Source organism: Cherax quadricarinatus, chromosome 80 (genome assembly GCF_038502225.1).
Source record: "Cherax quadricarinatus isolate ZL_2023a chromosome 80, ASM3850222v1, whole genome shotgun sequence".
NCBI classification, from domain to species: Eukaryota; Metazoa; Arthropoda; class Malacostraca; order Decapoda; family Parastacidae; genus Cherax; species Cherax quadricarinatus.
Window position 1 is genome coordinate 14,094,683 of NC_091371.1, and position 17,829 is coordinate 14,112,511.

Below are 17,829 nucleotides of genomic sequence, written 5' to 3' on the forward strand. Positions count from 1 at the left end.
TATTGATAACTGGTACAACAATATCAAATGGTCATGAAGGTTAGCATAATTTTTTGGTTTATAAATAATGAAATTTGATGCATTTTCAGCATTATTTTATTTTTCAGCTTCTAAATTCTAGTTTATTTCATGGCAGCATTCTCTAGAACTAAGACAAAATGTTGCCATTACTTTCTTATGCACTAGGGGTTTTAACCCTGAAGATCTTTTGAAAGATCTAGAGGTATTTTAATATTTATTTTTAAGTTTTCTCATTGATTTTTTATTTAAATTATAGATGGCATTTTTGCCTTTTTCAAACTGGCACCTCTAAATGTCAAATGTCACATTTTGAGGTACTATTATAATAGTTACTTAGATTTTTGACCATCTTGGAACACATGATTTATAATATCAGAAGTTCTGATGATGATCACTATATAAGCGAGCTTCACACATAAATAAAACCCGTTAAGCTAATGCGGAGATGATAATTTTCTGTGTAATTTCCAGCCATTAATGACCCTTAATTTATATACTGTACTTATCCATTTTAATATGAGCTTTTTTTTTTTAGTATATTAGCCAATTTAAAAATGTACAGCACTTGCTTTGTATTTTTCCACTTTATGTATCCTTATTTCTGCATTGAATATGTCTGTCTGAATTAAGAATATTTTTTGCCACCACTTTGTATTCTTATTAATGTAATTTATGAATTGTTTTTAGACATAACTAGAATCAGGAACTTAAATTTTAGGAATTGGAGGATGAAGCAATGTTAAAAGTGTCAAGATAAAAAGTAAAGATGATACTGTACTTAACGGAGGATTTTCCTGAGGTTTTCTCGTTAATTTGTTCCTAATCGGATAGTATTGTTATCAACATTATCAGTGGATGTAGCACTAGTCAAGAATCCGAAGTCGTGAAATTGGTATTACAGTGCCTCATTCATGAAGACCTTTTTTCCTGAATTTATTACTTGTGTATATTTGTTTAAAAATGCTCTGCTAAGTATGTATGATATTAAACAATGAAAACACAAAATAGCAGAATAGTTTGGAAAAAATATAGATAGAAGGTTGAAGACTATAATTTACTTTGTAGACTAGATCAAAAATTGTATTTCATAATACTGTGTTGAGGCTAAAGGCATTACTAGTGATCCTGCCCCAAATTTATGTACACATTCTGTTGAAGCTATTAGTAACAGCACTGAATGACCCATATGGGTTTAGCACCTTATTTTGTGAATATCATCAAATTAATTTGCAAGAAACACATTCAAATGACTCCAAGCAAGCACAGTTGGTGTATTATTCCAGATTGCTGTTCTTGAATTTCTGACATTATCAGCTAATATTTTAATATTCTGAGCAGATAACAGCTGCTGATACATGCTAAAGCAACTAACATTCATTAATACATAATAGAAGGAATACTCTTAAATTCTCAAGCTTACACTTGGGAATTGCTGTATTGTATGTTCCCATCATTTAAAGAATATTTATGATGGAATATTTGGTTTTTATTAGGAAGATCTATAGTTTTTAATACTATTATAGTGTTGAATATGCATTGATGTACATCAAATGCTAGATGGAAAGCAAGTGGAAGACTAATGTTAATATTATTATTTAGTTTTAATTATCTCTTCATACCACAAAGTCAGTCAGTGCTGAAGAAAACTGCATTGGTTATAAAATAGAAATGTAGTAAATGGCACATTGGAACTAGAAATGTACAACACATATAGAAGAGTGATGCCTTTTTTGGTAAACAGTGTTTCAGACTTAAGACTTCATAAAAGGTATTTACTTCATACATGGTATAGACTTCGTAAAGCTCTAATTTAGGGCATAATGTTATCTAATGAAAAGATTCCCACTGCTACACGTGTTCATTTTCCCAAGAATAGTACAGGTTGACTATTACTAACCCAGCATCATCGGGACCTGTAGGGTGCCGGATTTGTGATTTTGCCAGATTACAGAGTGGTTAGGTTAGAATACATTTGACCCAAGAGCAATATTTATGCATCAGCAATTTCACCCACTTTACGCCCTATTTTTAGCCCAATCCATTGTTCCAGTTAACCAAACTCATAGCTATCTCACTAGTTTAACTACTCAATAAAGTGGTCAGAAATCGGTAATTTGTCCAGTTTCACACACATTTCAAGAGATATCAGTTTCAAAATAGGATTCAGAATAAACAGTGCAAGCATTCCTGGCAATAAAATGACATTTTCTCTGTTCATTAGTCACGTCTCCAGGCCCTTCTTATGTTATGCTTGCCTTCCATTTTGAACTTTTATTCTCACAAAAAAATAGAAGATTTACTGTTATGCAGACTACTACATTATTGTAATACAGTGGACCCCCGCATACCGATTTTAATCCGTGCAAGAGGGGTCATTGTTATGCGAAATAATCGGTATGCGAATGAATTTTCCCCATAAGAAATAATGGAAATCAAATTAATCCGTGCAAGACACCCAAAAGTATGAAAAAAAATTTTTTTTACCACATGAAATGTTAATTTTAATACACACAAACTGAAAAAGGCATGCACACTTACATGACACTTACTTTTATTGAAGATCTGGTGATGATTGATGGGATGGGAGGAGGGGAGAGAGAGTGTTAGTGTTTAGAAGGGGAATCCCCTTCCATTAAGACTTGAGGTGTCGAGTCCTTTTCTGGGGTTACTTCCCTTCTTCTTTTAATGCCACTAGGACCAGCTTCAGAGTCACTGGACTTCTTTCGCACAACATATCTGTCCATAGTGGCCTGTACCTCTTGTTCCTTTATGACTTCCCTAAAGTGTTTCACAACATTGTCAGTGTACAGGTTGCCAACACGGCTTGCAATAGCTGTGTGAGGGTGATTTTCATCAAAAAAGGTTTGCACTTCAAGCCACTTTGCACACATTTCCTTAATCTTTGTAGTAGGCAACTTCTTCAATTTCTCTCTCCCCTCCTCTGAACCAGTTTCCTCAGGTCTGGCCTCTTGCTGTTGAAGTTGATCTATCAGCTCATCAGTGGTTAGTTCTTCATTGTCCTCCTCCACCAACTCTTCCACATCCTCCCCACTAACCTCCAACCCCAAGGACTTTCCCAATGCCACAATGGATTCCTCAACTGGCATAATCCTCTCAGGGTTAGCCTCAAACCCTTCAAAATCCCTTTTGTCTACACATTCTGGCCACAGTTTCTTCCAAGCAGAGTTCAAGGTCTTCTTAGTCACTCCCTCCCAAGCCTTACCTATAAGGTTTACACAATTGAGGATATTAAAGTGCTCTCTCCAAAACTCTAAGAGAGTCAGTTGAGTTTCTGAGGTCACTACAAAGCACCTTTCAAACAGAGCTTTTGTGTACAGTTTTTTGAAGTTTGCAATAACCTGCTGGTCCATGGGCTGCAGGAGAGGAGTGGTATTAGGAGGCAAAAACTTGATGTTAATGAATTTCATGTCCCCATAAAGTCGCTCTGCCACGTCTGTAGGATGACCAGGGGCATTGTCTAACACCAGGAGGCACTTAAGTTCTAATTTCTTTTCAGTTAGGTAATCTTTCACATTGGGGGCAAATGCATGGTGTAACCAGTCATAGAAAAAGTCCCTAGTGACCCATGCCTTACTGTTTGCCCTCCACAGCACACAAATTCTCCTTGAGGACATTCTTTTGCCTGAACGCTCTGGGAGTTTCAGAGTGATACACTAATAAAGGCTTAACTTTGCAATCACCAGTAGCATTGGAACACATCAACAAAGTAAGCCTGTCTTTCATAGGCTTATGTCCTGGGAGTGCCTTTTCCTCCTGAGTAATGTAGGTCCTGCTTGGCATTTTCTTCCAAAACAGGCCTGTTTCATCACAATTAAACACTTGTTCAGGTTTCAGTCCTTCAGTCTTTATGTACTCCTTGAATTCATGCACATATTTTTCAGCTGCTTTGTGGTCCGAACTGGCAGCCTCACCATGCCTTATCACACTATGTATGCCACTACGCTTCTTAAATCTCTCAAACCAACCTTTGCTGGCCTTAAATTCACTCACATCAGCACTAGTTGCAGGCATTTTTTTAATTAAATCCTCATGCAACTTCCTAGCCTTTTCGCTTATGATCGCTTGAGAGACGCTATCTCCTGCTAGCTGTTTTTCATTTATCCACACCAATAAGAGTCTCTCAACATCTTCCATCACTTGCGATCTTTGTTTCAAAAACACAGTTAAACCTTTGGCAAGAACAGCTTCCTTGATTGCCTTTCTGGTGCCCACAATAGTAGCGATGGTTGATTGGGGTTTCTTGTACAACCTGACCAGGTCGGCGATACACACTCCACTTTCATACTTATCAATGATCTCTTTCTTCATCTCTATTGGAATTCTCACCCTTATTGCTGTAGGGTTGGCACTAGAAGCTTTCTTGGGGCCCATGGTCACTTATTTTCCAGAAAAAGCACCGAAAACACTGTAATAATACGAAATATTCCGATTGTATGCTTGGATGTTACCGCGGAGGCTGGCTGGTAAACAATGCCACCGGCGGCACATGTGAGGCTGGCTGAGGGCGCACATTGGACGCGTCTCGGACGAAAATCGGTGAGCGGGTTTTTAAGCGGTATGCGAGGCAAAATTTTTGCGATTAAAGCAAGCGGTATGCGGATTAATCGTTATGAGGGGGTCCACTGTAATTGTATAAATAATGTCAAACCATTTGTGGCTGCATATTAGACTGGCCAGTTGGACATGTATGTCATTTGTTTACTCTTGAACATCTGCAAAAATCAAACATTTCTGCTCAATTTCAAGATATTTTCTGTCGTGAAACCAATCAAAATCATATCTATTTTTATAATGTGTCTTCCATTCTATCAAATGAAACAAAAAACGAGAATACAGCCATACGAAAATACACTGCAAAGTTACTGTTTTACACCAAAAACACGGTCGCAGTTTTTTTCTCGTGCACTCCGTGCTGCAGGATTTTTTTTATATAGTGCACACAGGCCTATTCTCTCATATGTAGGCCCAAATTTACCAGTCACAGCTTATCTGAGTGAGCTGAGTTCATGGCGACTGACAGTGGCTTCAAAGCCACCTCATCTTTTATGGACAATGTACGGTGTATGTGTTTTACACAATGAGAAGCATTTCTTTTATTCGTTGGAACCATGGCTAGGGCTAAAAGTAAGCAGGTTTTAATGATAAATGGAGAAAAAGAAATTGGAATGACTTGTGCAGCAAGTAGCGTCACCAAACAGTAGTGGCAGGTTGGTGTGGCGACCCCGGAAATTTGAAATTATGCTAGTCAAAATTAGTGCCGGATTACTAATGGAACCATATTACTGATTGTCGGATTAGTGATGGCCAACCTGTACTATAAGAACACTTGCAATTAATGTCAAGACCTTGTGTAACCAAAAATCCCTGACTGGTAATTTTATGTACTGTTACAAATACTAATGGCACAGTCACTACATAAAATAGGATTATATAATAAAAAAAATATAACCATTGCAGTGTGAATGGAGTGAGCATGACAGAAGTTAATAACAGCTTCACTTTTATTAACATGTTGATCAAGAAGCATGAAATAGTTGTCAAGAATTTCTCTATACCTTACCAAATCTGGTTATTGCAACATTCATATTTAGAAAGGCTACTTTTATAGTCAGAGTTAAGCTTTAAAAATCTTGTCTACATTATGTTCTCAAATATTAAAACTGTACAAGTTAATATGAGAAAATTTAATTTATTATAATTATCATTGGATATTCTGGTTAAAATTGTGTTTGTGAAGCTGCTTAAGGAATGATAAGTTGTCCAGTACTAATTAGACTTCATTTTAAGCAATTCTTGTACTGTAGGGCTTCATGAATTAGGGCATTAAGACTAGGGAGGTTCTCACAAGACACTCCAAAACCAATAATCCCAGAAACCCCCTGAAATCTGGGAGTAGGTATTTGAAGAATTGCCCTTTATTGCGTCAAGAGTTAAAACCATGCATTAGGGTGTCATCACATCTATGAAGTCACTTAAGTAGTGATTTCATGCACTACTTGATCTGCCACACTAGTAGTAGTGATAAAGATGTTGACTTTTTTATATTAAAGAAAAAGTATTAAGCCCTTTGAGTTCATACAGGACTGAAATTTGAATGAATGAGGAAATATCCTCGCCTATTAAACCAACAAAAATTCTGGGCTCTCTGCCTGTAGTCACTGAAGCATGCCATAAAATCTTTCTTATTGTGCAAAGGTGACCCAGTTTACAGTGGGTGGAGAGATTGAAGCTTGTAAGATACTCTGTTGTCAACACTGGAAAATGTGCAACTGAAGTTACAACTATCAGCGCTTGAATGCTGACTTAGAAAGAGTTTGAAAATTTTGTATTAAGTAAACTAAAGGACAGTAGAATTTTATGCAGTATGAATAGAGTCACTAAGGGCACCTGTGATATGATGTGTCTGAAAGGTGACACAGATGTACAGCACATCAGTTGCCATTTTAAACCCCCCTTTCATCCATTGGCTAATTTGTACAGTGACGAAAATGAACATGAAAAGATGATTTTCACTGAAGTGACTATACAACTTGTTTTATTCATTCTTTTATGCAGGAAAGTTTTAAGAATTTGACAAGCTGTGATGCCCATCCTCATTCATGAAGCACTACTGTATTCGGGAAATTACTGCATAAACCAGCAATTTAGAGTTAAAATTTTTTGCAGTAAAATGGTTTTGGTCAATATACATTTATAAAGCAAATAAGTCTTCCATAAGTGTACTGAGGGTCACCTTGAGATATAAGCTGTATATTGTTACTGTACTATTACTGGCATTAGTATGTATCATTAATCGTGGCACGTCATGTAATTGAAGCAACAATCATGTATGTCAAGCTTTGTCTTATTTACAGCATACTGTATATTAGTAAGTTATGAAATTGTGCAAGCAGTTATAAGTGAGATACAATTTTGATGTATAATAATTGTACATTTTTTAATTTACACTTTCTGAGCTTTGTAATGGACGAGTCACTCAAAAGCCAAGTAGTATAAGCTTTTGGATGATCTCTTTGGCATTAGAAATATATTGTTTGAATTTTAATTTGTCTGAAACCAGATCAGATATGTTTGAAGAAGTCTTTGTATGGGTGTTCTTACATAGATCATGGTGTTCCATTTAAGGTTAAGCTATTCTAACAAAGAGTTCTTCCTGTTGAATGCTTGATAAGCAAAAAAAAAAAAAATAGCATAATTTTTAACTTTATTTTTTTTTATCTTACATACCAGCCTATAGCATGTGGATAGGAATTTCAGCAAAAGCCCAAATTATGTAAATAGTGTGTGTGAATCATTTCATTGGTGCTGCAAACATATTGTTAAATTATAATGATCTATTCTTAACTTTACTTGAATGCCTAAAGAATCTAAAAATATTTCTTTTCATATTGGTATTTATGAGGTAATGTGCCAAAGGAAGATGCTGTTAATACACAGTTTAATCAAAATGGCGTACTGCTGGCGAAAGGCACACAAACTTTTATTGGAATAGCATTTCGCTATACACAGCGAAACATTGTGCCAATAAAGGCTTGTTCTGTAACGTGTATTTTCTTCGCCAATCCAGTGTTAGGAGAACTTGATCTTTTTAAAACGTAAGTCTAATTTATTGGCATTAATTAAAACAGGGTTGGAGTGTATAAGTATACATTAGTGTAAGGATAGTGTGAAATTATAAGTTTATAATGAAAGTATATGCAGCGGCTATTTGACAAGTGTTTAGAATGATGCTGTTTTTTTATATGGAGCAGCAATGCATTATGGAAATAGTGCTTAGATGAATGTGTATGTAGTTCATTTAAACGATGGAAATGAAATGCATATGACATATATCACTCACTAGCACACTTTTTTTTTTCACTTACTCCCTTTCATCAAGGGTTACATTTTTGTCCTTGGATGTTTTTGATCTTTCCTAGTAGAGAGCCTTTATACAAAGGCAGATAACCCACCTTTGCAAGATCAATATAATATCCATTGTCTCCATTATTTTGTCCCCTTCCACAACCCAATACCCTACCACTTACAGAATGGTTAAGGCTAATGAATTTAATCACCATTTATTACTTTTCTTTCTATCCCTCCCTTAAGCACAAGCATCATAATTGTTGACAAATTAGTGCCTCCAATAAAAAATCAAACAAGGAAACCACTAAAGATTTTCTTTGAAGTTCAACGAGGTATTGATAGGCACTTCAGTGATATTTGTATTTGGTATACAGGTTTGCTCTACAGTAAGGTTGCTTTAGTTTATAATGTAAGTAAAAGTATCATGTTATGAACATACAGTACAGTATTTCCTTGATTGTCAGATGAATTTGAAATATGTGTAACCATAACTTGATTTAAGTGAATACCTTTTTATTTCTGAACTTTTAACATTGTAGGATGTATACCTTGCTGCAGTATCAGTAAAATAATTGAGCTCATGTAATAACATTATGGTACTGCAATATCTTCGTCACACCTAATTATGTGATACATATCCCATACAGATTTTCTTCAAATATGTTGATGTTCATATTCTTATAAGCACAGTCTTGCATGTTTCATAATAGCATCTCATTTTTCAACCAAGTGCCTAAGGAAATAGATTATTTCAGTAGTTATGAGGAATAATAATCCTTTCACTATTTTCATAAGTTGTTATGAAATTCTTAATACAGTATATCTAGAGCAGTGCTAAAAATCTTTGTTAATATTTTATCACAGGATCTTTATTTTCTGCTCTGAAAGAGGATTATTACATATTCTGTCCTCTTGGCAAATAAATTTTATTACTGTAATTTAATTGATAGTGATGTGCATTCAGTGTTATAGCGTTGTAAAAAGAATGACTGAAAATATTTTTTGAAAATGCGTACTTCAAATTTTGGGTAGCTTAGCATAACTATTACTATACTGCACTGAAGTTCCTTCAGCTTGATACAGCATCATGGTAAGAGCTTAAGCAGTCTAGTATATATTTGAGGTTGATTTAGCTTCAGTTAATGATTCTCATGAAACAAATAATGTGCTGTATTATATATTTTTAGATAGCTATTTTTTTCTGTCTTATTGTTATACTCGACTACTATCAGGGTTTATTGAGTGGAATGCCTTATTCAATGTCCCTCCCATACACACAGAAAGATTTTAAAAGTCTTTTAAACAGGTTCATTATATAAATATCGGGTATAAGTTAATAAGACCTAGATTAAGCACTTATCATGTGGTGTTTTGTCCCTTAATTTTATTTTGTATTCTAAAAAATTTTTTGCCAAGACAAAATCTGAGCCAAATGGACAGAATCCATCCCAAAACACTTCCCATCCATTGCGCTTACCACTAGTTTGTGAACCTATGTTAAATTCTTGTTAGTCCAGTTTTCCTATAAAGATGGTCTAATTATTTTCCAACTTGGCAAAATATTGTGCAGTCCTGTATATACAGTAACCACATACATGTTAAGGATTTAGGTCCTTGGGTAGAATGCATGTAATATGGATAATGAATTTATACCTAGTCATTGTTTCCAGTCATAAAGTTTGCTTGAATAACATGTGTATCGCGTTAGAAAAAAGCTGTAAGGACATATTCCACCACAAAGCTAATGCATATTATTAATAATGCTTCAGGTTTGTGTGTACCACAGTAGTGAGTGAGTTTCTATTTTGTAGTCTACAACTCCGTCACTGAATGTCTTTTAATAACTCGTATGCTTGTCCAATAACGCTTAACATATGTATAAATTTTGCAGCAGAATCCCCACAGTTTTGAGATAAAGAAAGAATATTGCTTAAATCCTTTAATTTTGAAATATGTGTGATTTACTGGGTAGTTTCCTGATCCAGCAGAACTTTATATCAAACATTTAAAATAAATAGCAAATTTAGCTTTGATGTTATTTTTGGTAAACAGGGTACAGTACATTGAAACAAACCTGAACTACTGAAGACTGATGAAAATATTCTGGTAATTCTTAAGAATGTTAGGCATTATGTAAGCGGTGGGTATAATTATCTGAGTGCAAAGGTGTGGCTGATTACAGTGACCTGAAATTATTACTTTTTACAAAATCTTCTGTGCATAATGTAGGACAATAGTGCAATATGTTAATATAGAATGGTTTTGAAGTCTCCTGTTCAATTTTCATGGGTGAAATTGTCTTCTGAGTGCCTGGCATTTACTAAGTTGAAAACTCAGCAATGAATCTCTTGCTGCTAACTTTTTATTTGTAATGAATATTAATTATCATTAATATAATAAGCAGGTATAAATGATGATTAAGAACACTGTGGTGACATAGAAACAGGTGATCACTAATAAAAGTAGTACAGTACCATAAAATGATACATATTCAGCATTCCTAAGTTTTCTGCAAATACTGTATATATTTTTGTCTGAGATTAATTGTGACATATGTAAATGCAGTCTCTCATATACATGTGTATGTATATATATATATATATATTTTTTTTTTTAACATGTCTGCCATCTCCCACTGAGGCGAGGTGACCCAAAAAATAAACACTTTCACCATCACTGTCTTTGCAGAGGCGCTCAGATACGACACTTTAGATATACGTATATATTTTTATTTATTTTATTTTTTATTCACACATTTATTTATTTCCATGAAGTTCCTTGCTTCAAATATAAAATAGGGGTGCATAGGAAACAAATACCATTAATACTTGATTAAAAGTATATATCTAATATCAATATTACTATTAGTGTAGTGATGAACACCTTATTATCTTAAACAGTCGTAATTTCAACAGTTTATAAACGATCGCACTGTAGGGGATAGCCTTGTTAGTGGATTCAACACGTAGAATTTTCCCTATATCATTCACCAAATTTCTTGCTTTACATTACTTAGGTTAGGTGAGATTACATTTGGTTAAGTTAGATTGTTGTCTATCAATAAATTGTAACCAGTTATAACATGCCAAACCACCAATGTATAAAATACTGTACAAGATAAAGGCATTGAAAGATATGAAGTACAAACAGAAAATGTAAACCCACCAAGAACACTAGAAAAAATAGTCAAATATTTATTGTTTAAGCCTCATTATCGGTCACCTGTTTGACTGACTTCGCAATAGTAAAATACTGATTGGCATAATTAATTAAAACAAATGCAGCAAATCTTTAACTTAATGGATGTTGATTTAACGAGCTTCGGAAGTACAGGACAAAATGTAATGGGTCAAGTAATTTGGAAACAATGGGCATAGGCCATTAGTTGCAGAATTATCCATTATTATGACCATGGCAAAGCAATCTCATCTTCACCCACCACAGTTGCCATAACCAGACACCAGAGTTACTGTAATTAGCAGTACAAGTTTAAAACTTGGTGGGTTAGGTAAAATTTTAAAGTGTAGGTAATTCTTGTTTGGACATGTTTATTAGTTCGAGATGCTGAGTGAAACTTCCAAGGGTCACCTCGTAAATACAACCAAAGTTTGATGAAATCAGATTCATACTATGAAAATATTGGGCCAAAACATTAACATTCAGCCCACTATGATTATCATCATTGCCTCTGTAAACTTAATATATACTTATTGTATTGTAATGTCAGTGCTGTATTCTAGAAGTGTATAATTTCACTAACTATGATTGGATAATTGCAGAAAAGTTTGATACAACCATCCTGCAGTGGGTTTAAAACATTTGATTTCTTTGAAGGCTGACATTTTCTTTTATCGCCAGGAATGATGAGGCTTCCTCAGTGTCAGATAAGGTGAAGTATTTATTTGTGTAAGCTGTATATATGAATTATGCAAGAATTTCTATTTATTGAAACTGCACTATACAGAGAGCTAAACCCTAGTTCTACTTTTAAGAGCTTTGCAAAAAAAGTTATCTGTTAGGTGGCATTGTTTCCAAAATATAGTGGTACTGTGCAGTTACCTGTACACTTTAAATGTCAGTTATTCATTAAAATTAGCAATATATTGTAGTTCCACAAAAATTTATTTATGGACATCCACACCTTTTTTTCCCCAGTGTATTGTAGAATCTTTAGGTTACATTCCAGAATGAATCCATTCCCTAGTAAAGTTATACAATATTTTATTTTAGTAAAATAACAAAAAAAAAGTATTTAAATTTGCTACCTCACAGTCAGGATTTTAGTGCAAAAAGAATCTTTTTAACACTTCTTTGTATAGGATAAATTTTCACGCTTTTGAAAGTAAAATATTACCCTTGTTGATGGCTTCAGATTATTATTATTATAATCAAAAAGAAGCGCTAAGCCACAAGGGCTATACAGCGCTGCAGGGTAGGGAAGGAAGCAAGGGAATTGGATGGCAGAAGGGAGGGGGGATGATCAGCAGGTTACAGAAAACAGCGGGGCAGGGGATAGTACGGGGGTAGAGGGTAGCAAGAGATACAAGTAGAAAGGGCTGAACGTATCAAAATTTGTGGAGTAAGTCAGTCGTTGTCAAAAAGTCAATGAGAGAGTCCGGATGAAAGGTGGGTCCATCAGCGAGAAGGGAAGGTAAAGAGAGAGCAGCGGGGCGAAGACGACGACAGAGGTAAATTCTGCGTGCTCGTTGATAAAGTGGGCAGTCCAACAGAATGTGGCTGACTGATAATGGAGCTTGGCAATTCTCACAGAGAGGAGCAAGACGCCTCTCCATGAGATATCCATGAGTAAGACGAGTATGGCCAATGCGAAGACGGGAGAGAGTAGTCTCCCAACCTCGACACTGGTGATAAGAAGACGGCCAGTAACCTATACTCGGTTTAATAGACTGAAGTTTGTTGCCGAGCATAGTAGACCAACGTTGTTGCCAACGGGTGTGAAGGTGGGAAGATATTACAGCAAAATAGTCCGTACATGGAATACCTCTATAAGAAACTGGTAGGTCATGTACTGCTGACCGCGCAGCAGTGTCTGCCTGTTCATTGCCCTGTACGTCAACATGACCAGGGACCCAACAAAAAACAATATCTTTATGCTTAGTAAAGATGCGGCGTAGCCAAAGTTGGATACGGAGGACTAAGGGGTGAGGTGTATCAAATTTTTGTATAGCCTGTAAAGCACTAAGGGAGTCTGAGACAACCACAAATGATGACACAGGCATAGATGCAATACGGATAAGTGCTGTAAGGATGGCATATAATTCAGCAGTAAAAATACTAGCTGAAGATAGTAAATGCCCTTGTACGACGCTGTCCGGAAACACTGCTGCGAATCCTACGCCGTCAGAAGACTTAGAGCCATCTGTGTACACAGCAATGGCATGAGAATGAGAGTGAAAGTGGTCAAGAAAAAGAGAGCGGGAAGCGACCGTAGACAGTTGGGCTTTCGAGCAAGGGAGGGAGAAAGAACAGACTCGAACAGCTGGAACTTCCCAGGGGGGTAGGGAAAAGTGTGATGCTACATGTACATAGAAAGGTGGTAGTTGAAGAGAAGACAAGAGCGAATGAAGGCGAAGAGAGAAGGGACGGAGTAAGCAGGGGCGGCGAACAAATAAAGAATGTCTACTAATATCAGTGACCATTCTATAAATGGAAGGATTGCGGAGATCATGAGAGCGTACATAGTAGCGCAGGCAATGGGCATCACGGCGATCGGATAAGGATGGAACGTTCGCTTCTGCATAGAGGCTTTCGACAGGGGAAGAGCGAAAAGCACCAAGGCATAAACGTAATCCTTGGTGATGAATGGGGTTAAGGCTAGAGAGAGTAGCAGGAGATGCCGCTGAATAGATCTGGTCACCATAATCAAGTTTTGATAAAATAAGGGTGGAATGTAGGTGAAGGAGGGTTCGACGATCAGCTCCCCACGAAAGATGAGCAAGGGTTTTAAGAAGGTTCAGCCGGCTGTGACAAGTTGCCTTCAGAGAGGTAATGTGAGGTTTCCAGGATAACCTACGATCAAAGAGGAGGCCCAGAAACTTGACTGTATCACGTTCAGGGATACGTGAGCCATAGAGGTACAAAGGATGATCAGAGATGACAGAGCGTCTAGTGAAAGTGATTTGGTGGGTTTTAGTGCTGGAAAATTTAAACCCATGTGTGGTGGCCCAATTGGAAACACGGTCGACTGCATGCTGGAGAGAAACTGTAAGGAGGTGACAGTCAGCGCCTGCACAGGCAATAGCGAAGTCATCAACATAGAGTGATGACCAAATATTTGATGGAAGACTAGAGGCCAAATCATTAATAGCAAGGAGAAAAAGTGTTGTGCTCAGAACACATCCCTGGGGGACACCTTCAGCTTGGATAAAGTCCGGGGAGAGCACATTATTAACCCGAACACGGAAATGCCTGTCAGTTAAAAAGTTCTTAAGGAAGGATGGTAGATTGCCTCGAAGGCCTAAGGAGTGGGCTTGGGCTAAAATATTATACCTCCAAGTTGTGTCATATGCCTTCTCAAGATCAAAAAATATGGCAATAACTGAGTGGTTATTCGCAAAGGCATTACGAACATACGTATCCAAGCGCAGTAAGGGGTCTATGGTAGAACGTCCCTTACGAAAGCCATATTGACGAGTGGAGAGACTGTTGTGTGTCTCTAAATACCACACTAAACGTCTATTTACTAGACGTTCCATTACTTTGCAAACTGCACTGGTAAGAGCAATGGGACGATAGTGGGAGGTTTCATGTCCCGTAGTGCCTGGTTTGCGGAAAGGGAGAACAATGGCGGATTTCCACAGCTGTGGAAGAACTCCTTGTGACCAAATAAGATTGTAAAGGCGTAATAGGACTGCAAGGGCTGACTGATGTAAATGTTGTAGCATACGAATATGAATGTCGTCGGGCCCAGCTGCCGATGATCGACAAGCTGAGAGTGTTGCCTCCAGTTCTTGAAGTGTAAAAGGCACATTATACTGTTCTTCTCTGAGAGAAGAAAAGTCCAAGGGTGCTAACTCTCTGGCAGACTTTGAGGAAAGAAATGAGGGGCATAGATGGAGTCCCTGAGAAATACGGACCAGATGATTGCCAATTTCATTGGCAACATCTAGTGGGTTTGCTATATCAACACCGGCAACCCGCAGAACAGGAGCCGGGTCAGGAGAATATTTACCACTCAGTTTTCGTACTTTTTTCCAGACTGCACTCATAGAGGAAGCAGAGGTGATGGTGGAGACATAATCTCGCCAGCAAGTGCGTTTAGCGTCACGGATGACACGGCGAGCGATCGCACGCTTCTGTTTAAAATCAAGGAGTCGCTCTGTGGTTCTATTGTACCGGTACCTGCCCCATGCAGCGCGTTTCAAACGTACTGCACGAGCACAAGCAGGAGACCACCAAGGCACGCATTTCTGAGAATGCCTGCTCGAAGTTTGGGGTATAGAATGAGAAGCTGCGGTGAAAACGGAGGATGAGAAGAGGTGTAAAAGCTCATCGATGGAGGACGAAGAAGGAACCTCTTTAAAAACAGTCAGGTGTGAGTAAAGGTTCCAATTTGCCCGATTAAATTGCCAGCGTGGGGTGCGAAGAGGTGGCGAATATGAAGGGGAAGTAAGAATGATTGGGAAATGATCACTGTCATGTAAGTCCGGGAGAACAGACCAAGTAAAGTCTAATGCGGCGGAGGAAGAGCAAACTGAGAGATCGATGCAAGAGAGAGTATGAGTCCGAGGATCAAAATGGGTGTGAGTACCTGTATTTAAAACATGGAGGGGGTGGGTGGCAAGAAAAGCCTCTAACTGAATTCCACGGGAATCACAGTGAGACCCTCCCCAGAGGAAATGGTGGGCATTAAAATCACCAAGTAACAGAATTGGTGGCGGTAATGACGAAACAAGGAAGGCAAAATCCGGAATAGATAATGCCCGAGAAGGAGAGAGATATAAAGAACAGAGCGTATACCACCTATGTAAGTGGATACGGGCTGCTGTGTAATGCAGCGAAGTATGAACAAATAGCTGATGGTACGGAATATCAGTGCGGAGAAGAAGGGCACTTTCATTAAAGGTCCCATCAGGAAAAGGATCTGAAGAATACAATAAATTATAGCCTGAGATGTGAGAAATAACAGCAGAGTGTAATTTTGGTTCCTGTAAGCAAACACCAACAGGGGCAAACTGGGAGAGTAACATCTGAAGCTCACCCCGATTACCCCTGAGGCCACGTATATTCCACTGTAAAAAGGCCATGAATGGCAATGATAAAGATACTTGAAATCCGCAGGTAAGGGTTCCTACGGACTAGGAGGGTTAGAAAAGTCCACATGCGGAGGCAGTGGAAAATGTTCAAGCAGCGAAGGAACGGTGCGCTGTGAAGAAAGGAGTTGCGCAGATGGAGCAGAGGAGAGAGAAAGAGCGGAAGGTGGATCAGTGTCCATTGATGGTTTGGTCTCTGCAATATATTCAGAGATTGCTTCAAGTGTTTCAGAATTCAGAGATGTTGTATGGGAGACAATATTGGGAATGGTAGGGGGAGGATGAGTAAAGATTGGAACTGTATTGGACTGTACCAAGGTAGGGGGGGGCGAAAGGGTGGAGGGAACTGGAGAAGCGTGGCAGGGGACAGAAGAGACAGGAACCTGGGAGGTAGCAGAAGAGGAAGAAACTTGGGAGGGAACAGGGGAGGAAGGTACATTACGAGGAGGAGGGTGAACCTCTGCACTTGTAACTGAGCCAGTGAGAGGGGAAGAACTAGGGACAGAGACAGGGAGGGTAAAATGAGGAGGTGGAAGATGGGTAGGAGGTGTTACCGGACCTTTTTTTGACTTTTGAGAAGTAGAGGGACGATTGGGAAGAGGTGTCGTACGAGGTCTCGTCGATACTGAGGCTTGTAAGAGAGAACTCGAAGAAGCGAGATTAGACTGAGGCGTTGAAGTAGGGACGTCTGAGCCGAGGACAGCAAAAGGATTAGATACAGGAGTGATTATGGGAGAGGTAACCACAGAGGTGGGTGTAGAAGATGGGATACCAGAAGTGGGGGGACGTTTTGAAACACGGGAATAAGAAACACGTGGGAGTCTCCCTTGGAGGCGGAGATGAGAAACTGCCATGGCATAAGGGAGACCTTCTGTCTCTTTGAGGTAACGGATTTCCCGCTCGTTTAAATAGACCTGACAACGGCGAGAGTACGAAGGGTGAGCCTCATGACAGTTAAGGCAAGAGGGAGATCGATTGCAAGACGTATTAGAATGGTCATCGGCACCACAGACTGGGCATTCGGCGATAGATCTGCAATATTTCGCTGGATGGCCAAATCGCCAGCAATTTCTACACTGTTGTGGTGTAGGGATCACCTTTCGAACTTGTAACCGATGTCCTGCTATATAAACTGAGGATGGGAGTTCTCGGCTGTCAAAAGTTAAACGAGCCACATTGCTAGGGTATCGTCTCCGCCCACGGGCAGGAAGAACGTAAGTGTCTACCTTGAGGATTGGGAGATCTTGGAGTTCCAGCTGTTCTAGAATGTCGGTGCCACATGTCTGGAAATTTTGCTGAACTATGGTATGGGGCAGAATAACGGTACCACTACAAGAATTGAGGGAATGATGTTTTTCAAGGGTGACAGGAACAGTATCTATATGGGAAAGACGAGAGAGCTCACGAGCCTGGGTAGCATTCTGTACGGTAATGATGCGCGTACCGCTCTTAAGAGCATGAAAAGAAATATCTTTACCAACATGGCGTAGGAGTGCCTTGCCAATACTATGGTCAGAAAGATAGGCAGTAGAGGAAGTTGGTCGTAAAGTGAAGAATTTAGTCCACTGTTCAGTCTGAAACTGAGCGTGGAAAGGTAGTGAAGGACGTGTCGATCTTTTCTGAGAAGAACGAGAAGGTGAAGGTGGAGAAGTATCATCAGCAGGTA

General features: G+C 38.4%; 1 protein-coding gene across 4 annotated transcripts in view; it reads left to right on the forward strand.

The window, feature by feature from the left end:
• The window catches only part of LOC128702335 (uncharacterized), a 49,253-nt gene extending 40,020 nt beyond the window's left edge, over positions 1-9,233 (forward strand). For all 4 annotated transcript variants that reach the window (XM_070102153.1, XM_070102157.1, XM_070102154.1 and 1 more), the window contains one exon: positions 1-9,233. This exon is cut by the window's left edge and continues 1,736 nt beyond it. The gene's annotated coding sequence lies outside the window, so the exon portion shown is untranslated.
• The last annotated feature ends 8,596 nt before the right edge of the window (positions 9,234-17,829 follow it).